The 26,912-nt window shown below is 41.5% G+C and overlaps 1 protein-coding gene across 3 annotated transcripts in view; it reads right to left on the bottom strand.

The window, feature by feature from the left end:
• The window catches only part of EXTL3 (exostosin like glycosyltransferase 3), a 143,888-nt gene extending 117,261 nt beyond the window's left edge, over positions 1-26,627 (bottom strand). Inside the window, exons 1-3 of one of the 3 annotated variants that reach the window (XM_059176829.1) lie at positions 26,512-26,627; positions 7,067-7,128; positions 4,051-4,204 (exon numbers count right to left, since the gene is read on the bottom strand). The gene's annotated coding sequence lies outside the window, so the exon portion shown is untranslated. Of the gene's footprint in view, positions 1-4,050; positions 4,205-7,066; positions 7,147-26,511 lie in introns of those variants that run through there. The other 2 variants (XM_059176810.1, XM_059176838.1) reach the window with 2 other exon arrangements.
• Between the last annotated feature and the right edge of the window lie 285 nt (positions 26,628-26,912).

Below are 26,912 nucleotides of genomic sequence, written 5' to 3'. Positions count from 1 at the left end.
TTGCTTTAATCAAATTCAACATAGAGGAAACTAATCTCTTGTGACCTACTAAGGATAAGGAGGTCAACAAAATCTCCTGAGAATCTGTAAGCCAGAGAAATTTTTATCTCTTTCTCCTTATTCAAGAATCCTAAAAGATCATCACTAGGGAAACCGATTCTGGTGCTAAAAGTAATACTATGTCGCTTTCTCTCATGTTAGGTAACATTTATAAGACTTTACATCTCAGGAAAATCCTTTTCTGTTGTATTACAGAGATTTGTTACTATCTTACTAACAAGTATCAGCAAACAACCAACATAAGTAATCTGTGAAAAGAAAATGTGAAACACTCTAGAAAGAACGTAAAGATCTTCATAAATAGAAAAACACCCCATGTTCATGGATTAGAAGATTTAATGTTGTTAAGAGAATAACACTACACAAAGCAACACATAAATTCAATGTGGTGTTTATCAAAATCCCAAGGATCTTTGATTTAAAATGGAAAAACCCATCCAAAAACTTGTATAGAGCTTCAAGGGACCCACAATAGTGAATATAACTTGAAAAAGAAGAACAACTTTGGAAGATTCATGCCACTTGATTTTAAAACTTATAAAACCACAGTAATCAGAACTATAGTACTGGAATAAGAATAGACATATAGACCAATGGAATAAAATATAGAGCCTAGCAATAAACCTCCAGATGGATGGTCAGTTTATGCTGATAAGGATGCCAAGACCTCTCAAAAGAGAAAGAACAGTCTCTTCAAAAAACAATCCTAGAGCAATGTCCACAATAGCCAAACTACAGAAAGAACCTAGATGTCCATCAACAGATGAATGGATAAAGAAGAGGTGTATATACATACAATGGAATACTATGCAGCCATCAAAAGAAATGAAATCTTGCCATTTGCAATGACATGGATGGAACTAGAAGGTATTATGCTGAGTGAAATAAATCAATCAGAGAAAGACAATTATCATATGATGTCCCTGATATGAGGAAGTTGAGAGGCAAAGTGGGGGGCTTGGGCGGGGTAGGAAAAGAATAAATGAAACAAGATGGAATTGGGAGGGAGACAAACCATAAGACTCTTAATCTCACAAAACAGAGGGTTGCTGGCAGGAGGTGGGTAGGAATAGGGTGGTTAGGTTATGGACATTGGGGAAGGTATGTGCTATGGTGAGGGCTGTGAAGTGTATGAAGTGTAAAACCTGGCAATTCACAGACCTGTAACCCTGGGGCTAATAATACATTATATGTTAATAAAAAATTAAAAATTAAAGAAAAAAGATGTTGGGGGGGTGCCTGGGTGGCTCAGTAGTTAAGCACCTGGCTTCAACTCAGATCACGATCCTGGGATTGAACCCCACATCAGGCTCCCTGCTCAGCAGGGAGTCTGCTTCTCCCTCTCCTACTCCCCCTGCTTGTGTTCCTTCTCTTTCTGTCTCTCTCTGTGTCAAATAAATAAATAAATTATATATATATATATTTTTTAATGATGCTAGGAAAACCAGATTCCACAGGCAAAAGAATGAAGTTGGCCCTTACTTAATACATATTTACAAACATTAAGTCAAAATGAATCAAAGACCTAAATTTAAGAGCTAATACTATAAAACTTTTTGAAGAAAACATAGGGGAAAATTTGTATGACTTGGATTGGGCAATGGTTTCTTAAATATGATACCAAGAGCACAGACAACACAAGAAAAAAATAGATAAACTGGACTTCACGAAAATTTAAAACTTCTAGGCATCAAAAGACACTATCAAGAGAGTGAAAAGAAAACCCACAGAATAGGAGAATATTCGCAAATCATATGTCCAACACAAGTTTAATATTCAGAATAAAGAACTCCTAAAATTCAACAAGACAAAACAAACAACCCAGTTTTTAAATGGGCAAAGGGCGGGGTAGAAGTGAGAGGGATGAGTAAGTAGGACACAGGATTTTGGGGCAGTGAAATTATTCTAGATGCTACTATAATGATGGATATATGCCATCATACATTGATCAAAGCCCATGATCTCTGATGTAAACTCTAAACGTTGGATGGTAATGAGGCACTGATCCAGGTTCACTGACTGTAACACATGTACCTCTCTCGTACTAGATAAGCTGATCCTAAAATCCAATAGAAGAATGAAGAACTAAGAAAAACAAAAAAAAAATTTTTGAACAAACTAAAAACAATGTAGGCCCCCTCTCCCTCTGAGATATCAAGATGTAAAAGATGTTACAGTATGTAGGCAGTGTGATATTAGCCTAGGAATAGACAACTAGATCAATCAAGCAAAGACCTCCCTGGATGAACCCAACTGCATGGAAACTTGGTTTCCGGCAGACGTAACAGATCAGTGGGAGAAAAACAGACTATACAGTGAAGGTGTTGGACCAACCAATGATCTATATGGAACAAAAAGAAAAATGGACCCCCAGCTGATGCCAACCACAAAATAAATGCTATTTAGATTACATGATTAATGTGAACATCAAAACTTGAAAAAAAATTTAGAAAAAAATACAGATATGATTTTGGAGTGGGAATAAAACTTTTTAAATAATACTTGAAAACCCAATAAAGACAGTGAAATCATCGACTACCTTCAAATTAAACTTGACTGTATACCAAAATACCCTATAAACAAAGCAAAAGACAAGCAAGAGATGTGGAGATCCCTGCAAAAGATATGACTGGAAAAAGATTAGTAACCAGAATATACAGTGAACTACTTCCACCAACAAGACAAAGAACTATAGGACAGACAAAAAAGACAAGAATATGAATAAATAGGTCAACCAAGAGGAGACATGAATGGCCAAGAACCACATGAAAAAATGGTCAGCCTCAGTATAAGGAAAATACAAACCATCATGAGAGATCATTTCACATGCATCCAACTGGCAAAAATATTTTTAAAACTAGACAAGAGTAAGCATAACTAAGGCAGCTCAGAAGCTGTCACACACGCCATCAACTGGTACAACCATTGTGGAGGTAAATTTGGCTGTACCCGTGTGCATTCAATAGAACCCAGCATTGCAGCTCCAGCCAAACACGCTAGAGAAACTCCCACCCCCATAGGTGAGGACACAGCTACGAAACTGTGTCTCAGAGCATCAGGTAGAAGTGTGTTTATCCATGCATTTATACGTAGCAAGTGACAGGATAGAAGCACACACCATAAGCATACCATAATGGTAATTTCGAACAGTGGTGGCCTCTGGAAGGGAGGGAGGGGGAGAGAGAATGGAGAGGTATACAGGGGGTTTCAAATACATTCATATTTTTAATCTAAAAAACAGAACTGGAACAAAAAGGCAAAATGTTAAGATTTGACCAAACAATTGTGAGTACATGATATTCTTTACACTTCTCTAGATCCTTGAAATATTTCATAATAATAATTTTTGAAATTCTAGCAGTAGTTACCCAGCATGGCTTTGAGGACATGGACATTCCAGATAATTGGGCAACAGCAGAGGAGGAGAGATATTTAGAGCTGGAGGATCCAGGAAACGTAGATGAAGAAATACCATGAGATACAAACTGGAGGCATCAACTTTGTTTCCCTCCTGGTACAATGATTGACATCAAGGGAATTCTCCTGAGAACTCCCCCAGATCCTATCCACATGTCTCTCTCAAGGCTTTATCTCGACTTCTCTCTCGCACTAATTATAAGCCCTTTTCTACACATAGAGGAGAGTCATTTATTCGTTTTCAGCATTTCCTGCAGAGATAATTAAGTATTTTAATACAAAATAAGGGAAACTCAAACACTGTTCCTTGCAGCTCCTACTGCAATGCAAAAAGTGCTGGCAAGGATGTAAAGAAAAGAACCATAAGCAAAAATAACAATGACCAATGAATGACTCACCAAGTGGAGGTAGAAAGGTGTGGTCAACTGTGGTTTGCATACCAACTCCTCTACTTATTTGCTGACTTAATTGATTATATCTCTGAAGCTCAGTTTCTACACCACCAAATAACAACAATAATTCCTACCTCACATGGTTAATGAGAAAATAAGATTATATATAAAAACCACTTACACAGGTTGTCTGGGTGGCTCAGTCGGTTAAGCATCTGCCTTCAGCTCAGGTCATGATCCCAGGGTCCTGGGATGGAGCCCCAAGTTGGGCTCTCTGCTCAGTGGGGAGTCTGCTTCTTCCTCTCCCTCTACCTGCCGCTCTGCCTGATTATGCTCTGTCAAATAAGTAAATAAATAAATCTTAAACAAAACATCTTACACAATGGCTAGAACATGACATATTAATAGTAACAACAAAAATTTTTATTATCAATAACCACAGGTTGGACTACATTGTATTTAGTCTTTGCATTTGCTAGAATGTAAACTCCACAATAATCGGAAAGTCTGTTTTGTCTCTTTTGTTCACTGATGTGACTAGAAGTGAACTCTGGCCTAGAACTCTGGCCCATACTAAATAATAAATGTTCGTTGAATGAATGAATGTGAATCTCAGGATTTGGCACATATTAGGCACTTAATAGTTATTATTTATTGAGAGCTTATTATGTGTCTGGCATTACATTTTTTTGTATCTCCTTTAATCTCTACAACAACAATGTATTATTTGTTTTATACATGAGGAAGCTGAGGCTCAGAGAAATTAATTTGTTTCCTCAAGCTCACAGAGTTAAAGGGAAGAGCCAGGATTTAAATCTAGGCTGTTAATCTTCAGATATTTGTTAAATTCATTAGTAAGTAACGGCTCAGAGTTAACTTGGCAATATAGAGCATGTTCAGAGTAGTTAGGGTAAGAAAGACAAATTACCCTTGGTGGCCATGTGAATTCTTATGAATTTTATCATAAATTGGTTACTTTTAATTTAGTATTTATTTTTTTTAATTTTATTTATTTACTTGACAGACAGAGATCACAAGCAGGCAGAGAGGCAGGCAGAGAGAGAGAGAGGAGGAAGCAGGCTCCCCGCTGAGCAGAGAGCCTGATGTGGGGCTCGATCCCAGGACCCTGGGACCATGACCCGAGCTGAAGGCAGAGGCTTTAACCCACTGAGCCGACCAGGCGCCCCTTAATTTAGTATTTATTATGTGTATCTATGTTCCAGTCCAGGGGTGGAGCCCCATTATATTTCCAATATCTCTGCTGGGGTAGAAATAAGAAAGTTCTCCACATTTTACAGGGAGAGTTACTGGACAAAAAGCTGAAAAATAAATGTCCCAAGGTTATAAGGAGAATTAACAAGTAAACTAGAAATAAATTCCAAGTCACCTGCTCTCTTCTCCCAAGACTCCATCTAGCATAGCTATTGATTTGGAATCCATTGCATCTAATAAAAAATGGTATCAAGGCAAGAAAGTAAACCCTTTCCTTTTCATAAGACCTCAAATATTTCCATATTTATCTATAACCAATTACTTCTCAAGAAAAAGGTCATATAAAATAACTTTTTGGGAAGTTTATTATAGAAAAGTTTAAAACACAGATAAAAATTAATTTCATTACCACCATATAATCTTTATCTTCCTAGTCATTTTTGCAAATTTTTCTTCTACAAAAATGAGATGAAACTCTATCCACTTTATAGCCTTCATTTTTCAATTAATAAATTATAACTATCCTTATATGTCAGTAAATACATTATTTTTAACTGAGGAATCTCCTTGTATTTATAATATTTATAATATTATATATTTATAATATTAACTCCCCATAGCTCAAAATTCAAATTGTTTCTAATTTGCCTCCATTATAAACAAGGCTGAGCTGAACATACTAGAGCTAAATCTTTTTGCATGTGTTTAATTATTTCCTTAGGATAGATTTCCAGAAGTAGACTTGCTGGGTCAAAGGGCTGCATTTGGAATTTTTTAATTCAAGCATGAACATCTGTTTCAAATACTTGTCTTTCACTTCATTTTTAGTTTCTTTTTTAGAATCAAGAACTACAAATACAGGCGAAGGCCCCGATAGAGACTGGTTGACTAGACATCTCCTTATTCCATTTCTCTCTCTTCTTTTTGGAAAAAACTGCCTGCAAGTTAAAAAAAAAAAAAAAAAAAAAAAAAAGGAAATAAAGATGAAAACAAAACAATAGGGGTGCCTGGATGGCTCAGTGGGCTAAGCCTCTGCCTTCTGCTCAGGTCATGATCTCAGGGTCCGGGATCAAGCCCCACATTGGGCTCTCTGCTCAGCAGGGAGCCTGCCCCCCCCCTTCTCTGTCTGCCTCTCTGCCTACTTGTGACCTCTCTCTCTGTCAAATAAATAAATAAAATCTTAAAAAAAGAAAAGAAAAGGGCATGGCCAATCAAAGAAAGAAAGTAGGAAAGGAAGGAGGAAGGAAGGAAAGGAGTGGGCCCCACTAATACCTAGGGAAATCAAATTCCATCATTAGAAGCATATGCAAGATGTTGTATCAGGCACAGTAAAATTTAGAAGAAATGAAATATATAGGGCAGGCTCTACCCCTTGAGAAGCAGGGCATCATAATGAAAAGATATGTTGTACATTTTATTCTAAATTAACGTTTGAAAAACATTTATGCACAATCTCTGAATGAATTGTCAAGGAATTTCTTTTGGAATAAGTCCATTAACTAGAGCATCATAACGCTTTAGTAAAGTGGTTCTATTTTTGGTTTCCCTCAATTTTTTAAAAAGTTGTTAGTAAATTAAATTTTTAAATAAAAAAAAATTTAATTCACTAACAATTCTCCCTCATATTTGTTTTCTCATCTATATCCAGTTCTACTATAATTATCCTTAGTAAGTTACTCTTATCCAGTCCTTTCCACACCTCAGCTTGGTTTTTATAGAAGCAATTCCCTTTCCAACTCCTGTTACATAATGGACATCAGTCAGTAAGCCTCAGAGAGGCAATGGAGAACAGAGTTCACACGAGCTAAACAGAAGTCTGTTACTTCCTTTACACATATGCGTGTACCTCAGATCAAATCCAGATGGCATCTACTCAGTAATTACCCTTCTGAGACAAACAGGGAAGCCACCAAATCTGAAGTGTAACTTCCAGTGTTTTGTGGGCAGTGCGTCAGAGAGCCAATGGGATACGCTACCAACCCTACCTGGGAGGTGGGGCTCCAGAAGACACTTGGGCCTCTACAGACCGGGAAGTGGTTTTTTCATCCTGAGAAACAGTTGGAATCTATTAAGATATACAGAACCAGCAGGTACATTTTAAAAAGTGGAACATGTGGGGTGCCTGGGTGGCTCATTGGGTTAAAGCCTCTGTCTTCGGCTCAGGTCATGATCCCAGGGTCCTGGGATGGAGCCCCACATCGGGCTCTCTGCTCAGCAGGGAGCCTTCTTCCTCCCCTCTGTCTGTCTGCCTCTCTGCCTACTTGAGATCTCTGTCAAATAAATAAATAAATAAACAAAGAGGCAACCCACGGAATGGGAGAAGATATTTGCAAATGACAGTACAGACAAAAGGTTGATATCCAGGATCATAATGAACTCCTCAAACTCAACACACACGAAACAGGCAAACATATCAAAAAATGGGCATGGGGCGCCTGGGTGGCTCAGTGGGTTAAGCCGCTGCCTTCGGCTCAGGTCATGATCTCAGAGTCCTAGTATCGAGTCCCGCATCGGGCTCTCTGCTCAGCGGAGAGCCTGCTTCCCTCTCTCTCTCTCTGCCTGCCTCTCCATCTACTTGTGATTTCTCTCTGTCAAATAAATAAATAAAATCTTTAAAAAAAAAAAATGGGCAGAAGATATGAGCACACACTTCTCCAATCAAGACATACAAATGGCTATCAGACACATGAAAAAATGTTAATCATCACTAGCCCTCAGGGAGATTCAAATTAAAACCACATTGAGATACCACCTTACACCAGTTAGAATGGCCAAAATTAACCAAACAGGAAACAACATGTGTTGGAGAGGATGTGGAGAAAGGGAACCCTCTTCCACTGTTGGTGGGAATGCAAGTTGGTGCAGCCTCTTTGGAGAACAGTGTGGAGATTCCTCAAGAAATTAAAAATAGAGCTTCCCTATGACCCTGCCATTGCACTCCTGGGTATTTACCCCAAAGATACAGATGTCGTGAAAAGAAGGGCCATCTATACCCCAATGTTTATAGCAGCAATGGCCACGGTTGCCAAACTATGGAAAGAACCAAGATGCCCTTCAACGGTTGAATGGATAAGGAAGATGTGGTCCATATACACTATGGAGTATTATGCCTCCATCAGAAAGGATGAATACCCAACTTTTGTAGCAACATGGACGGGACTGGAAGAGATTATGCTGAGTGAAATAAGTCAAGCAGAGAGAGTCAATTATCATATGGTTTCACTTATTTGTGGAGCATAACAAACATCATGGAGGACAAGGGGTGTTAGAGAGGAGAAGGGAGTTGGGGTAAAATGGAAGGGGAGGTGAACCATGAGAGACTATGGACTCTGAAAAACAATCTGCGGGGTTTGAAGTGGAGTGGGGGTGGGAGGCTGGGGTACCAGGTGGTGGGTATTATAGAGGGCATGGATTGCATGGAGCACTGGGTGTGGTGAAAAAATAACGAATACCGTTTTTCTGAAAATAAATAAATCAATTTAATTTTTAAAAAATTATAAATAAATTAATAAATATTTAATATTTAAATAAATAAATAAGTAGAACATGTGAGGCTAGAGGCAATAATTAGTTCTTTCAATTAGTATAAAAATCATACCACACTAGTCTGTTAAAAATGCTTATATAGGGGCACCTGGGTGGCTCAGTGGGTTAAAGCCTCTGCCTTCGGCTCAGGTCATGATCTCAGGGTCCTGGGATCGAGCCCCACATCAGGCTCTCTGCTCAGCGGGGAGCCTGCTTTCCCCCTCTCTCTGTGCCTGCCTCTCTGCCTACCTGTGATCTCTCTCTGTCAAATAAATCTTTTTTAAAAAGTGCTTACATTATGAGATCATGGAAGAAGAAGTCACTCTGGACTGAAAGTTATGAGCTCTGAGTTCAAGTCCAATTAGGTCTGTGGCTTGTACAAGTTACAGGCCCTCTGAGCTCCCTCTTCCTCAACTACCAAAGTGAACTAGTGCTAGATGATGACTAGGATTCTCTTCAGTTTTAAACTCTACTATTCTTTATGGAGGAACAATAAGCACATTTTTAAAAAGGCCGTAGACAGGGGCACCTGGGTGGCTTAGTGGGTTAAGCCTTTGCCTTTGGCTCAGGTCATGATCTCAGGGTCCTGGGAGGGAGCCCTGCATCAGGCTCTCTGCTGAGTGGAAAGACTGCTTCCCTCTCAGTTTCTGCCTGCCTCTCTGCCTACTTGTGATTGATCTCTCTCTCTCTGTGTCAAATAAATAAATAAAATCTTAAAAAAAAAAAAAAGGCAGTAGACAAGGGCACCTCGGTGACTTAGTCTGTTAAGCCTTCTTGATCTCAGGGTCCTGGGATCGAGTCCCACCTCTGGCTCTCTGTTTGGGGGAGAGTCTGCTTCTTCTTCTCACTCTCCCTCTGTGCTCATATGTTCTCTCTCTCTCCCTCTCAAATAAATAAAATCTTAAAAAAAAAAAAAAAGGCAGTAGTCATTGTATTCTAGTATTTCCAGTAGTTTACTGAATCACTCTAGATTCTAAAACCTAGAAGTTAATTGGAAAATCGCCTCATACAATAATTAATACCTCATTTTCTCTCACAATTCAATCAAATATTTATTGGGTGTCTCACTCTGATGCTGGGGATATTTCACCAAATAAGGGAAATATCTGCCTTCGTGGACTTTACGGTCTGCTGAGGGATTCAGATAACTTAACATTTACAGTAGAGTATGATCACTGCTAAGATGGGAAAACTAGAATGTTCTAACAGGAAGAAATATGTATATCATACAGGATTGACAGCTCTTCTCAGTACAGTCATACCAAATGGGAGACCTGAAAGGATAAATAGAGGTGCACAAGGAGGACGCTCAAGAGGGAAATAGTCCAGGTGGAGGGAGCAGTATGTGAAGAGGATTATAGCTGGAGACAGATGGCTAATCTGGCATCTATGGCCAAACTGTCTGGAACAAATGATGAAGTAAAAAGTGCAGTAACAACACCCAAAGAACAAATAATCCAATCAAGAAATGGGCAGAGGACATGAACAGACATTTCTGCAAAGAAGACATCCAGATGGCCAACAGACACATGAAAAAGTGCTCCACATCACTCGGCATCAGGAAAATACAAATCAAAACCACAATGAGATACCACCCCACACCAGTCAGAATGGCTAAAATTAACGAGTCAGGAAATGACAGATGCTGGCGAGGATGCGGAGAAAGGGGAACCCTCCTACTTGGTGGGAATGCAAGCTCGTGCAACCACTCTGGAAAACAGCATGGAGGTTCCTCAAAAAGTTGAAAATAGAGCTACCCTACGACCCAGCAATCACACTACTGGGTATTTACCCTAAAGATACAAACGTAGTGATCCAAAGGGGCACGTGCACCCCAATGTTTATAGCAGCAATGTCCACAATAGCCAAACTATCGAAAAAACCTAGATGTCCATTAACAGATGAATGGATAAAGAAGATGTGGTGTATATATATACAATGGAATACTATGCAGCCATCAAAAGAAATGAAATCTTACCATTTGCAAAGATGTGGATGGAACTAGAGGGTATTATGCTTAGTGAAATAAATTAATCGGAGAAAGACAACTATCATATGATCTCCCTGATATGAGGAAGTGGAGATGCAATGTGAGGGGTTTGGAGGGTAGGAAAAGAATAAATGAAACAAGATGGGATCGGGAGGAAGACAAACCCGAAGAGACTCTTAATCTCACAAAACAAACTGAGGGTGGCTGGGGGGTAGGGGAGGTAGGGAGAAGGTGGTGGGGTGATGGACGTTGGGGAGGGTATGTGCAATGGTGAGTGCTGTGAAGTGTGTAAACCTGGTGATTCACAGACCTGTACCCCTGGGGCTAATAATACATTATATGTTTATTAAAAAATTAAAAAAAAATTTTTTTAAGTACAGTAAGCAGTAACGCTAGCACTCAAGTACTTAGAGAATATAATAAGGAGTTTCCCCTTTAACTTCCTGCCAATGCAGGGGGTCATCAAAGTTTGATAGAATCAGATTAACGTTTTCAAAAGATTACCCTGGGGGTGCCTGGATGGCTCAGCTGGTTAAACAGCTGCCTTCAGCTCAGGTCATAGTCCCAGGTTCCTGGGATGGAGACCCACTTGGCGCTTCTTGCTCAGCTGGGAGTCTGCTTCTCCCTCTGCCTGCCAATTCTCCTGCCTGTGTTCTTTCTCTCTCACTCACTCACTCTCAAATAAATAAATAAAAACCTTAAAAAAAAAAAAAAAAAGATGACCCTGGATGATGTGAAAGAAAAGATTGAGAAAAATCACTGTGAGGCAGTTGCAAGAATCTAGACAAAAAGTGGTGACCTGAACTAAAATCCTGGCAGCAGGGAGGGAGAGAGATTTAGAAGTTGGGATAGGACTCAGTCATTAAGCAATGGGGGAAGAGGGTTCCAAAAATGATTCCTAGAATTCCAGATTAAGAAATCGGGTAGAAGTTTTTCTATTGTTTGTTAAGAAAATTGGATATAAGCCGGGAGTTGCTGACAGGCAGTTTGCCATCATTTGGAAAGAACATGGAGCCAACAGAGAGGAAAACAAAGTTAAGAGACAGAGAGAGTGAGACTGTTTGTGATGTCCTTATCTTATGTCTCTGGACCTGCCATCCCCACTTGACTGCTGGAATTTGCAGGCACATGAATCAATGTATTTCCTTCGCTGTGGTTTTTGGTGGTGATGGTGGTGATGGTGGTTCGATTGGTAGATGGTTTAGTTAAATTTGAGTTGGGGTCTTACTACTTGGAATCAAAAAAGCCTTGGGAAAAGTGGGGACAGTGGGAGCACAGAGCCCAGGGTAGAATTGCCATTGAAGCAAGAACACTGAAAGATGAGCCCAAGAAGAAAGCAAGAGGAAAAAGGAACCCAGGAAAATAGAGTACCAGATGAAGATAATTATTCAAAAAGAAGCACATGGTCAGCAAAGTCCAATGCTTTTGAGAGACAAGACAAATGCACTGGGGTTAGCAGCAAGGCAGTAGCTGGTGGCCTTTATGAGGACAGTTTCAGAAGACTGATAGAAATACAAGCCAGACTGAAAAGAGCTGAGATGCTGGGATGAGGTAGTAGAATTGAAACAATTCTCAATTAAGACGCTAAGTTGTGAAGAGGAGGGCTGCCTTAGGGACAGGTTTTCAGATGGATGTGATGGGACCATAAATAAAGGCTAATGAGAAGGACTCAGCAATCACTGAGAGAGATCCCTGAGAAGGAGGAGGGAGAGGGTTCAGAGCACGGGTTGAGACAGAGACTTAAAGGTTGGCCCTACTCAAGGGAAGGATACCTCTTAAGTGGGGACTTTACAGACAGAGCAGAGGATGCACATGGAATTAACCAGATGAGTTCATACAGCAGCAGGAACCCAAGGAGTTACTGCTGGATAGCCTCCATCTTCTCCCAAATTAGCGGGCATGGTCCTTTGCAGAAAAATGGAGCATGGGAGGTTTAAGGAGAATGAATCTGTTTGGAAACTTGCCATGGAAAACAGGAGAGAGATTAGGGTTTAAAAAAAAAAAAAAGCAGCTGACTGAAAGCTACAAGGGCCCACTTGTTGAGAGAGACCATTCCCTGGTTTTACCCAAATCTGGTAGTCGAAGAAAGAATGGAATATGAAAGTAAATATCTGCTTACAATGAGACAGTTGATTTATGAAAAAGACCTTTATAAAAGAGTCTCATAAATTAAAAAAAAAAAGTTAGTACTGGAATATTCTTCATTACTAATCTAAAAGAGGAACTGTTAAGTTTGCTGATATGACAATCAGCCTTTCTTCATCGGAAACTGCCAACATGTTGGAGATAAACCACAGGAAGAGCTCATAAAATGGTGTGACCAGGCCCAAAGCGGCTGCTAAGATTCAGCAGGCTGGAATAGGACAAGTAATCTAGGTTTACAAAACAAATCAAACTCAAACTGTGCTTATAAAATAAAGGTTTTGAGATCTCGGGGCGCCTGGGTGGCTCAGTGGGTTAAGCCGCTGCCTTCGGCTCAGGTCATGATCTCAGAGTCCTGGGATCGAGTCCCGCATCGGGCTCTCTGCTCAGCGGAGAACCTGCTTCCCTCTCTCTCTCTGGCTGCCTCTCCGTCTACTTGTGATTTCTCTCTGTCAAATTAATAAATAAAATCTTTAAAAAAAAAAAAAAAAAAAAAAGGTTTTGAGATCTCAGTGACAGCCCAGTGAAGGGATCCAAGTTACCAGCAAGAGTTCTCCTTTTTTTTTTTTTAAGATGTTATTTATTTATCAGAGAGAGAGGGGGAGAGAGCGAGCACAGGCAGACAGAATGGCAGGCAGAGGCAGAGGGAGAAGCAGGCTCCCTGCTGAGCAAGGAGCCCGATGTGGGACTCGATCCCAGGACGCTGGGATCATGACCTGAGCCGAAGGCAGCTGCTTAACTAACTGAGCCACCCAGGCATCCCCCAGCAAGAGTTCTCTTAAGAGCAGACACAACCTTTGGGTTGACCAAATGCCAAATACCAAGAATCTATTGATAAGGTCCTTTTGCAGTATCAAGACTCTTTAAGTTCCAGTTGAGAGTGATAAGAGCTCACATGAGACATCTACATCAAAAGATGGCTTCTCCCAGCCAATTAGCTATCTATGTGTTCAAGTTCTACCCATTTACCCCACTGTATCCTCATCATGTAGTGTGGGAACTATATTATCTCAGCCCTTCCTGAAATGTCTTCTCTGAATTACAATGTCATCTTGTGGTATCTATCTTCAGGAAGCTATGATACCAATATTCTGAATAGCATTTTTTGCTTTTAGGGTTGAGGGTATCTCCTAAATAGAATTATTCAGTGTTCCTCACAAAGGACAAAACAAACAACAACAAAAAAACCCAGAAACCCAGGGGCGCTTGGGAGGCTCAGTGGGTTAAAGCCTCTGCCTTCGGCTCAGGTCATGATCCCAGGGTCCTGGGATTGAGCCCCGAATTGGGCTCTCTGCTTAGCAGGGAACCTGCTTCCCCCCCCTCTCTCTGCCTGCCTCCCCGCCTGCTTGTGATCTCTGTCTGTCAAATAAATAAAATCTTAAAAAAAACAAAACAAAACAAAACAAAAACCACAGAAACCCAGCCAGGAACTTTGCTCTCCTTGCCTGGATTTTCATTTATCTGCCTCATTTCTTATCTATCTTTCCAGGTTCTTGAGCTGGAAAGCTCATTCCTCCTTTAGAGTACTCTGACTCTCCTTCTCAGGCTTCACACACTGAGGTTACCAAGTCCCAGAAGTGATTACAGATTCGTAGACAAGTAAATATAACTGGACAGGTACTGTGAAAGTAGGTAGAGGGGCAAAAAGGTGAGAGTGATGACCTCTTCCAGCATGGACAGAAAGAGTCAGGAAGTCTTCACAGCGGAGGTGACGTTTTAGCAGAGTCTTAAAGGATGAGAATTTCTCCGGGAAGGGAAGGTGAGGAGGAAGCATGGAAAGCAGAACAGTAGAGAATAAAAAAAACATGGCATGTGGAATAGGCTTACTTCTAGGGGCTGTAAGTTGCATAGTATTACTGGAGCACAGAGTATAGGAGGAAGAAGACAGAAAACAAGTCTAACAGGTGAGAAGGGACCAGACAAGACACTACAGGGCTTAAGAGTAGTTAAGAGTTTGGACTTTATCCTAGCCCAGATGTGAATCAGTATTTTTTCCATTGGCTTACATTGGGTAAGATTTGAAATTTTAAAAGAGAGGTTTTGCTGAAACACAAAGGGAAAAGCAAACAAATATAAAAACACAAAGCAAACATACAAAAGCATAAAAATGAACAGCTCACAGGTCCCACCCAGACTGCAGTCGCAGATCAGCTTTGCTCATATTTCTCACAGACAGATGGTCCACCCCAACCTTTCTCTCCTCAACCCAACTAAGTTGGCACTGGAACAGCCTACTGAGCCTCTTGTCCACTACCCCAAACATGAGGCCAATGGAAGTTTTGTTCCTTCTAGAGCCAATCTCTTAGTATTCACTCTTGGGCAGTCCTGTTTACACTGAGATTGACTTGAGTTTCTAACCTGTAGCTTCCTTGGCACCTGGAGGTCTTATTTTAGATCTGGAATCAACAAACACTTTCTATAAAAGACTCGTTAGTAAATATTATATGCACAGCAGGCCATAGGTATTTCTGTCACAACTACTTAACTCTGCTGTTGTATCATGAATAGATAATATGTAAACAAAATGACATGGCTGTGTTTAGATAAAACTTTATTTATGGGCACTGAAATTTGTATTTTATATCATTTTCATGTGTCATGAAATCTTCTCTCTCTTTTTTTTTTTTAACCATTTAAATATATAAAAACCATTCTTAGCTCACTAGCTGTACAAAAACCGATATGGGTTTGATTTGGCCTGTGGATGAAAGTTGCTGAGCCCTATTCCAGGCACTAATCCCCAGGACAAAGATGGCCTCTTTCACTATTATCTAATCAGTCTATTATTATAACTCATACTAATAATATTAATATGTGCCATGTGTTGAGCACCTAGGTGCCAGGTAGTATGAACCACAGAGAACTGCTTTGAAGAATAAACAAAATAATGGACATAAAGCTCTTAACATCATGGTTCATCTGAGGTAAGCATCAATAATTGTTAGCTACTATTATTATTTATCTCTGATCAGCAAAATGACTCAGAAAAGGATGATACTAAAATCCAATGGGGGATAAGAAAAATCAAGTAATTTGTGAAATCACATAGTAAGTAGCAGAGCTAGGATTTGAACCTGATTTATCTGACTCCAAAGTCCACGGCCTTTTCAGTACCTCAAAACCTCCTGTTCAATTCAACAGTACATTAGAAAGATTATTCACCACGACCAAGTGGGATTTATTCCAGGGCTGCAAGGTTGGTTCAACATCCGCAAATCAGTCAATGTGATACAACACATCAATAAAAGAAAGAACAAGAACCATATGATACTCTCAAAAGATGCTGAAAAAGCATTTGACAAAGTACAGCATCCCTTCCTGATCAAAACTCTTCAAAGTGTAGGGATAGAGGGGACATACCTCAATATCATCAAAGCCATCTATGAAAAACCCACCGCAAATCATTCTCAATGGAGAAAAACTGAAAGCTTTTCCACTAAGGTCAGGAACACGGCAGGGATGTCCATTATCACCACTGCTATTCAACATAGTACTAGAGGTCCTAGCCTCAGCAATCAGACAACAAAAGGAAATTAAAGGCATCCAAATCGGCAAAGAAGAAGTCAAATTATCACTCTTCGCAGATGATATGATACTATATGTGGAAAACCCAAAAGACTCCACTCCAAAACTGCTAGAACTTATACAGGAATTCAGTAAAGTGTCAGGATATAAAATCAATGCACAGAAATCAGTTGCATTTCTCTACACCAACAGCAAGACAGAAGAAAGAGAAATTAAGGAGTCAATCCCATTTACAATTGCACCCAAAACCATAAGATACCTAGGAATAAACCTAACCAAAGAGGCACAGAATCTATACTCAGAAAACTATAAAGTACTCATGAAAGAAATTGAGGAAGACACAAAGAAATGGAAAAATGTTCCATGCTCCTGGATTGGAAGAATAAATATTGTGAAAATGTCTATGCTACCTAAAGCAATCTACACATTTAATGCAATTCCTATCAAAGTACCATCCATCTTTTTCAAAGAAATGGAACAAATAATGCTAAAATTTATATGGAACCAGAAAAGACCTAGAATAGCCAAAGGGATATTGAAAAAGAAAGCCAACGTTGGTGGCATCACAATTCCGGACTTCAAGCTCTATTACAAAGCTGTCATCATCGAGACAGCATGGTACTGGCACAAAAACAGACACATAGATCAATGGAACAGAATAGAGAGCCCAGAAATAGACCCTCAACTCTATGGTCAACTAATCTTCGACAAAGCAGGAAAGAATGTCCAATGGAAAAAAGACAGCCTCTTCAATAAATGGTGCTGGGAAAATTGGACAGCCACATGCAGAAAAATGAAATTGGACCATTTCCTTACACCACACACAAAAATAGACTCAAAATGGATGAAGGACCTCAATGTGCGAAAGGAATCCATCAAAATCCTTGAGGAGAACACAGGCAGCAACCTCTTCGACCTCAGCCACAGCAACATCTTCCTAGGAACAACGCCAAAGGCAAGGGAAGCAAGGGCAAAAATGAACTATTGGGATTTCATCAAGATCAAAAGCTTTTGCACAGCAAAGGAAACAGTTAACAAAATCAAAAGACAACTGACAGAATGGGAGAAGATATTTGCAAACGACATATCAGATAAAGGACTAGTGTCCAGAATCTATAAAGAACTTAGCAAACTCAACACCCAAAGAACAAATAATCCAACCAAGAAATGGGCAGAGGACATGAACAGACATTTCTGCAAAGATGACATCCAGATGGCCAACAGACACATGAAAAAGTGCTCCATATCACTTGGCATCAGGGAAATACAAATCAAAACCACAATGAGATATCACCTCACACCAGTCAGAATGGCTAAAATCAACAAGTCAGGAAATGACAGATGCTGGCGAGGATGCGGAGAAAGGGGAACCCTCCTACACTGTTGGTGGGAATGCAAGCTGGTGCAGCCACTCTGGAAAACAGCATGGAGGTTCCTCAAAATGTTGAAAATAGAACTGCCCTATGACCCAGCAATTGCAGTACTGGGTATTTACCCTAAAGATACAAACGTAGTGATCCAAAGGGGCATGTGCACCCGAATGTTTATAGCAGCAATGTCCACAATAGCCAAACTATGGAAAGAACCTAGATGTCCATCAACAGATGAATGGATCAAGAAGATGTGGTATATATACACAATGGAATACTATGCAGCCATCAAAAGAAATGAAATCTTGCCATTTGCGACAACATGGATGGAACTAGAGCGTATCATGCTTAGCGAAATAAGTCAAGCAGAGAAAGACAACTATCATATGATCTCCCTGATATGAAGAAGTGGTGATGCAACATGGGGGCTTAAGTGGGTAGGAGAAGAATCAATGAAACAAGATGGGATTGGGAGGGAGACAAACCATAAGTGACTCTTAATCTCACAAAACAAACTGAGGGTTGTTGGGGGTAGGGGGTTTGGGAGAAGGGGGTGGGATTATGGACATTGGGGAGGGTATGTGCTTTGGTGAGTGCTGTGAAGTGTGTAAACCTGGTGATTCACAGACCTGTACCCCTGGGGATAAAAATATATGTTTATAAAAAATAAAAAATTAATTAAAAAAAAAAAAAACCTCCTGTTCAGTGTCCATGAAGTAAATTCATTGGTTGCTTGTTAATTGTTGGTCTATCCAAGAGCAGCAGCCATTACCATCCCTGAAGCCTGCCATCTTGTGTCAAGGGTAGCACAGTGCTTACTCTATTCTTACTTCAAAGCTTAAATGCCTGTTGGATCTTAGCATTTGTCTTCTTCCAAGGGATACTCTCCTTTCTAACAGGTAAAGATAACTAAGCTCAATGGTCAGTTAACTCTTTTCCCGCTCATGTGTCTGATTCTGCCCACTTTCCTAGGTTCTTCTAATGACTCATCCTTAGGTAATTTCCTAAAACTGTCTCCCAGGGATCCTACTGTGACAGCATTCTAACAGAAAAATACTTTACACTTCCAGGGATAACTCCACATAGTGTCTACACAAAGCTAAAAGTGTTGTTGCATAAAAACCATTCATCTGCATGACGTTTTCAGAGTTGACCATAAAATGGTATTGAAGATACTGTCCACAGCTTCAAAATTATATTCAAGGGAGCTCATGTGATAAATCCTTCCTTTAATTTAGTGCCAGGGGAAAAAAAATTCTTCTCTATAGTTGAATCTGTATATTTTATCTTGCCAGAATAAGAATATGATGTAACCCAACCTGTTTCCTTTTATATCATGGCTTCCAAGAAACATAAAGCCAAATTCCATGCCAAAGTGTCTCATCCCAGGTGCCTAGTAGAATCTATTTCTGCTTCACTGCTATGGCCACTTTAATGTTTTACAATTTTAAATCTAGTTAGCATATACCCTGTGCCTCCTCTATGCCAGGCACTGCGACTTTCCTAATGTGCCTTTCCTTCTTAAGTGGTTTCAAATCTTGTGCTTATTTTACTAAACTACCCTAGGGCCTTAATTTTTTAAAGATTTTATTTATTTATTTGAGAGAGAGAGAGAGAGTGACAGAGATAGCAAGAGACAGCACGTGCAGGGAGGTGAGGGAGAAGCAGGGAGCCTAACTCAGGGCTCGACTCCAGGACCCCAGGATCATGACCTGAGCCAAAGGCAGACACTTGAGCAACTAAGCCACCCAAGCATCCCTTGTGCCTTATTTTTTAAGTTATGTTTTACTTCATGTCCTATATCTAAGATCTCTTGAAAGCAGGCAGGTCCAAATATTGGATTTAAAAGAAACAAGGCACCGTTTGCCTTTATGGATATAGTTGTGAAGAGCCAACCTGGCTTTGTCCTTACAGGCCACCTGAAAGGGGTGTCATACCATAACCATAAGGGCTTTTCTGGGTTGCACTGGCTGCCATACCTCTGTCTTTCTACCTCTACTTGTCTCCATGTACCACTCATTTTGTTTATCTTCTGGAGTTCCCACTGTGGGCATCACTGATCCTCCGTGTAGGCACTAAGAACTTTAGGCAGTCCAGTCTGAGCCAGGGGCGAGTTACATGAGCCCGACTCTCATCCTGCTACATCCATAGCCCCCAGACACATATCCCACTGAGACTCCTTTAGCTTGGTGTGGCTTCCTTGCTGGAATCACAACTCTCTTGGGCATCTGCCACCCTCTACTTCCCCTCATGTCACTTGCTCTCCAATTACATCTGCTCCCCTACTGACCTTTCTATAAGTCGGTGAACGTTAATCTAACTTATAGTATATGTCCAAGGTCAACTCTCAGGGCAGCATTCAGAATAAACTAGCAGACAGCTGTTATTGATGAAAAAATTGGAAACTGGAGAAGATATCTGGCATGACATAGGCCCTCAAATATTTGATAATGAATGAATGAATGAATGCACGAATTCTAACTCATGGCCACTTTCCCACCTTGCTACCCAGACAAAGCCAGCTACCGAACACCAATTCTAAGCACACAGATTTCTTCAGTAATTATAATCCTATGAATTGACTACAGTAAGACTGATCAAAATGGAAAGCTTGGTTTCTCTCTCTACTTAAAAAGAAAGCCAGATTTTAAAAAACGGGGGTGGGGGGACACCTGGGTGGCTCAGTTAGTTAAGAGACCAATTCTTCATTTTAGCTCAGGTCATGATCTCAGGGTTGTGAAGTGGAGCCCCACGTGGGGCTCCACGGGGAGTCTGATTGACATTCTCTCTGTCCCTTTCCCTCTGGCCCTCTCCCCTCCCACCTCTCAAATAAATAAGTAAATCTTAAAAACAAAACAAAACAAAAACAGAAAGCAAGCAAGCAAGCTAGAGCAAACCTCTGTTAGCTCAAAGAGATTCCTTGTCAGTAGCAGGCATAACTGCCAGGCAGAGGCCAGGTTTTGGCTTGAATTCTCCGTTTGCCTGAACTTGCTCTGTGACCCTGGACAAGTCACTCAATGACTCTGGGCCTCACTGTGCTCGTCTGTGAAAAGTGGAGGTTGAACTAAATGGTGGGTGCTTCTGGAATCTTCTAACTTTATACTTCCGTGATCTGTCCTCTGGGAATCCAGCCAGCATTCTTTTCTTGGGCTGGGTTTTTTGAGATGTCTGCTTTAATTTTTGACTCGCACTTCCTAGTCTTCTTACCACAAATTTATTAAGCTTCTGGACTTTGGTCATTAGACCATAATGTGATGCTCAGTAGGACGTATGTGTGTATGTGTGTGTGTGTGTGTGCGGTAAAGTACAATTGATCACTTCAGCCATTTTTCAGTGTCTAGGTCAGTGTCATTAAGCACATTCACACTGCTGGACCACTATTACCACTGCTCATCTACAGAACTCTTTTCAGCTTCCCAAACTGAAACTCTACCCATTAAATGGCAGTTTCCCACCCACCTCCTCCCCTGTGCCTGGCAACCACCAGCTTCCTTTCCATCTCTATGATACATGGAATCATGTGTTTGTTCATGACTGGCTTGCTTCACTCAGATGTCCCCAAGGCCCAGCCATGTTGAAGCACATGTGAGAATTTCCTTCCTTCTTTTTTTTTTTTAAGATTTTATTTATTTATTTGACAGAGAGAGATCACAAGTGGCAGAGAGACAGGCAGAGAGAGAGAGAAAAGCAGGTTCCCCGCTGAGCAGAGGGCCCGATGTGGGGCTCGATCCCAGGACCCTGAGATCATGACCCGAGTCGAAGGCAGAGGCTTAACCCACTGAGCCACCCAGGTGCCCCAATTTCCTTCCTTCTTAAGGCTGAATAATATTTCATTGCATGGGTGGACCACATTGTGTTTATCCATTCATCCACTGGTAGACACCTGAGTCATTCCACCTTTTGACTATTGTGAGTAATGTTGCTATCAACACAGGCCTTAGAATATCTGTTGGAGACCCCGCTTTCACTTCTTTGGGGTGAATACCAGGAACTGGAATTGCTGGGTCATATGGTAATTCTTTTTACTCTACTGAGGAACTGCCACACTGCTTTGTTCAATGGGACTTGGAAATGCAGAGACAGAACCGCTTAAGAAGCTGGGCATTGCAGGCTCATGACCATGCTGACCCCTGACAGGTGTTTCTAGGGTACAGATTTGCTGAGAAGGGTCGTCTTGCCTCATTCTTGAGAGAAGCAGGATCCACTTGCTGTTCAGAATGAATTCCACACTAGACACTCGACCTGCTCTCAGTATCAGCTTCTGTAAAGTGACCTAATAATACTGAATTTGCCGAGTTTTCATAAGGGTCGAGGATGATGCTGCACAAAGCACTGAGGTAAGCACTTACAAAATGAAGATATGAATCTTATCCTACTGATTGCAAAGGGTGGTTCTAAAACCCAAATGGAATAACATATAATTCATTCTACAGATGCTAAGCCCTCATCATTGCTTTTCTATTATTCTTTTTTTTAAGATTTACTTATTTGAGAGAGAGAGAGAGCATGAGCAGAGGAAAGAGGCAGAGGCAGAAGCAGGCTCTCTGCTGAGCAGGGAGCCCGATGTGGGGCTCGATCCCAGGACCCCGGGCTCATGACCTGAGCTGAAGGCAGATGCTTAACTGACTGAGCCACCCAGGTGCCCCTCATCAGTGCTTTTCTAATCACTATCACATCCATCTATCTCCTGGCCTCCTAGGTCTAACTCAGGCTTTGGAGGGACTGTCTAAAGCACATAAGACCCCATTGTTCTCCCACCAAAGATTTCAGTGGCTCCCCTCACCCTTACCAAGCCTCCTCTCATCTGACCCCTTCCTCTCTTTTCAGCCTTATTTCTAATTTTTCTAGGCCTCCTATCTTGCCACTTTACCCCCATGATTTTGTTCATACTTGTCCCCTCTCCCTGGAAAACCCCTCTGCCATTTCTGGCTAAAAGTCACCCTTTAATACGAATTTCAGGCACTGACTTTTTCAGAAGGCCTTTTCTGACCCCACCAGACCAGGAGAGGAGCCCACAGCAGTGGGAGCAGATATTACCATATCAAGCACACACTGTCTTATAATTATCTGTAGGGTGATTTCCTCAACTAAATCAGCATCTTTTTTTTAAAGATTTTATTTATTTATTTGACAGAGATCACAAGTAGGCAGAGAGGCAGGCAGAGAGAGAGGAGGAAGCACGCTCCCTGCTGAGCAGAGAGACCCTAGGATCATGACACTTAACCAACTGAGCCACCCAGGTGCCCCCTAAATCAGGTTCTTAAAGTCAGCAGTTAGATTATTCTTTGCATTTCCAGTGTTAGCACATTGTTAGGATGTTAAATATATGGATATGAATAAATAGGGTGGTGTTTTTATTATTACAATGTTGGGATTATTACAAACTTCTATTACATGACTCTACTATTAGAATAATTCTAGTATCACACTATATAATGAAAAGGGTTTTTTGTTTGTTTGTTTGTTTGTTTGTTGTTGTTGTTGTTAATTGGCACCACAAGGGATAGAAGCCACAGGGGAACTATTTAAAGGTACTATCTCTATCCCTTTCTCCTTCCAAAATAAATGGTGTGTTTTTAAATTGAGGTCCTCTGGTCTTCACAGTTCTTCTGAAAAATGCTTTTCTTCCTGAGTGAGCGAGAAATAGCCTGGCCCCTAATTATATGGTCCTGAAGACACAGCCCCCAATAAGAGATCCCCCTACATCCATTTTTCACTAGGAGTGACTAAAGCAGGGAGTCCAGTCTTGCATCTAGTAGATACTTGATAGATGTCTGCTCAAGAAAAGAGTAAATCATGAGTTGCTCACAATTTGTGCTAACTCCTGTAAACTCCAGCCTGTGGCTAAGGGTCAGTTTTTAAATTCACCTCCTTCAGAAGTAGGAACTGTGTCAGCTGTGTTGTTTTTGAAACAATAAGGACACTGGAAGATTGTAAAAGTAATGGGCTAACTGTTTAAGTTAACCTAAATTGCATAAATGTACAGTTGGTGTGGGAAACATTTGATCTGCTTATTTTTAGTGAGCCTATGAATTTGTATTTAAGTTTCTTTCCGTGGGTGTCAGTGTCTTTCCATATGACTCTCTTGAGGCTGTGGGCTCACCGATGCTTATAACCTACTGCACAGAGTCATCTGTTTAGCAGTTTAACATCTACTGCACAGAGTTATCTGTTTAACAGTTTAACATCTCCTTAAACTGTTCCTTTTAAGCCTCAAACAGTGCCCTCTAGTTCTTATGGGTGTTGGTGACTATTAATCACTTAACTAGATTTTGGTTTTATGTTTTGGGTTTATTTCCACTAACTAAGGATCCTGTGATGGGAAGCGCTAATGTATACTAACACAATTTTTTTCTTGTTTTTAGTCTTTTAAAGATTTGTATCTTTTTACTCATCCATACACAGAGCTTTAAAATAAATATTAATGTTGGGGTGCCTAGGTGGCTCAGCCGGTTAAGCGTCTGCCTTCAGCTCAGGTCATGATCCCAGAATCTCACAATCTCAGAGTCTCAGGATGGAGCCCCGCCTCAAGATCCCTGCTCAATGGGGAGTGTGCTTCTCCCTCTCCCTCTGACATTCCCCCTGCTCCTCTCTCTCTCTCTTGCTTACTGTCTCTCTTTCTCAAACTAAATAAAATCTTTAAAAGTTATTAATTTTAAAAATTATTTTAATTATTAATGTTAAATGTGGAGAATACAAATCTTCTCCAAAAAAAATTTTATACATAATGAGCAATTCATAATTTCACATCGTGATAGAGAACTAACACTCTGGACCAAAGTATCCAGAGACAGGACCATTAAGGACCATTAAGAATTTCTGCTTAACAAAAATTTAGAATCCTAACAATTTTTAGACTTACCCTCTTTCCTTGGACATAGGTAAGGTGATAACAGTTGGAGGGGCACCTGAGCAGTGCAGTCAGTTAAGAGTCTGACTTTTGGATGCCTGGGTTAAGCCTCTGCCTTCAGCTCAGGTCATGATCTCAGGGTCCTGGGATCGAGCCCCACATCGGGCTCTCTGCTCAGTAGGGAGCCTGCTTCCCCCTTCTCCTCTGCCTGCCTCTCTGCCTACTTGTGATCTCTCTCTGTGTGTCAAATAAATAAATCTTAAAAAAAAAAAGAAAAAAAAAAAGAGTCTGACTCTTGATTTTTGGCTCAGACCCTGATCTCAGGGTGGCCAGATCGAGACCCTTGGTGGCTCCGAGCTCAGGGTAGACTCTGCTTCAGATTCTCTCTCTCCCCCTCTCTCCCTCTCCCTCTGCCCCACCCTCTTGGACATGCTCATGCAGGTTCTCTCTCTCTTTCTAACTCTCTGAAATAAATAAATATTTTTAAAAAGGTGATAACAGGGGTGTCTGGGTGACTCAGTGGGTTAAGCCTCTGCCTTCAGCTCAGGTCATGATCTCAGGGTCCTGGGATTGAGCCCCACATTGGGCTCTCTGCTCAGCAGAGAGCCTGCTTCCCCCTTTCTCTCTGCCTGCCTCTCTGCCTACTTGTGATCTCTCCCTGTCAAATAAATAAATAAAATCTTTTTAAAAAATAAAATAAAAATAAAAAGGTGATAACAGTTTGAAAGACTTTCCCTTTTTTTGATATCTCCAGTCAGGAGCTGTATTTAGCAAAAAAGGAATCTGTGTTCATTTGTAGCATTTTACATTTGGAAGGAATAAAGAAAATTTTAATCATCCAACGTTCTCTTCTTAGAGGCAGAAATGTTCTAGAATCAAGCTTGTTGGACTTCCCATCTTCTGCCTTTTATGATGAGCTAAGTTGCTACTTAGGATCATGTTCATCTGAAGAATGTATCTTTAAGTTTTTAAAATCTTTATTACAAAATAATAAATGAAACTGCTTGGATTTCACAAGTAAAATGAATCAATTGATAATTACTGGAATGGCTGAAACACAGGGTGAGGGGTTTTTAAACATATATATCTTGAAAAATATAATTTACTTTACACTGGGGATAAGGATCAGAGGACTAAAGAGCTTTTCTAAGCCTTTAGATGTGGGCAAAAGGACTTCATTTTAGAATCGCAGCCTGGCGTTTTCCAGGTTGGGATTATTTTGGGTTGGCATTATTACCAGGAAGTGAGACTGAATGAACGGAGCCTTGCGGTGTTGACCCAGAAACAGACTGAGGAGGACGGACACCAACAAGCTTTAAGCTATCGCAGGTGCCCCCCTATCCCAGGGCATGCTGTCTGCCAAACTTTATTTTTTGGAAATCTCAAATTGTAGGCTCTCCAAACTAGAGTGAGCTGTGATGTGAGGGGGCTCTGGCTGTGGCAGCAGGGACTGCCGGGAAGTGGTGTCCTAGGCAGCCGTCCTGGGGTACAGTGTGTCTGGGTCTGTTAGAACTTGAGGACACCCACTGGCTTTAGATCACAGGACAGCCACCTCCGGATCGGGTGGCGCAGGCGGCACACGTGACAGACACCGCTCCCCAAGTACCTGAAACCGCGGGGCTCAGGGTCCCCACCCACACCGTGAAACAGACCCCGACAGACATCTAAATTTTCCTGAGTTCTCACACATGCACGCATCCGAAGAAACCAGCCCACATCCACACAAGTTCTCCCAGTTTAACCCCACCCCGGAGTTTTCATCCACACACAAGGCAGAACGGTGAACCGAGAGCTTGAAATTAACCAGGCACAAACTCCCCAAATCAGGCTTCCCACAGCCCCGCAGGGTGGAGGGAGCCGAGAAAGGGACCCAGACAAAAGAGTTTTAAAACAGACCTCTGCGAGCCGACCTGATTGCTCCCTGGCGAAACGCGGGCCGCGTAAGTCTTCTCCAGTTTGAATAAGAAAATACTCTACACCCACAGCCCCTCCCCCCAAAAAAACGATGGTCCTGAGGCGCCCCCCTACCTTGTCACAGCTCCGGGTGGACAGGTCTCCGAGGCTGAGAATGGTGCGACCTAAGGCCCGGCGGCTGCCCGCAACAGCCACACAGCTGCTGCCGACCGCGGAGACGGCGGCCTCTGGCCCCGCCCCGCCCCGCCCCCTGGACGCCCCGCCCCCTCCGGACGCCCGGCCCGCGTCCCGCAAACCCTCCCAGCTCCGCAGCTGCGGCCGCAGCTCGGTCACCTCCCGGAGCGCGCACTTCAGAGCCCGGTGCATTGTGGGAAACCAGAGCCCAAAGCTGGGCGGACGCTGACCCCTGGTGGGCGCCGTTCCAAAGGAGCCCCGGGACTCGGGTTGGGGGCGCTCGCAGCTGAGGGGGGGTGGAGAGTTGCAGCCTGGAGGGAAGGCCAACCACTCAGGGCCAC

This window comes from Mustela lutreola, chromosome 1 (genome assembly GCF_030435805.1).
Source record: "Mustela lutreola isolate mMusLut2 chromosome 1, mMusLut2.pri, whole genome shotgun sequence".
In the NCBI taxonomy this organism is placed as follows: Eukaryota; Metazoa; Chordata; class Mammalia; order Carnivora; family Mustelidae; genus Mustela; species Mustela lutreola.
The sequence above is the reverse complement of the archived record's forward strand: the minus strand, read 5'-3'. Positions and strand labels throughout refer to the sequence as shown.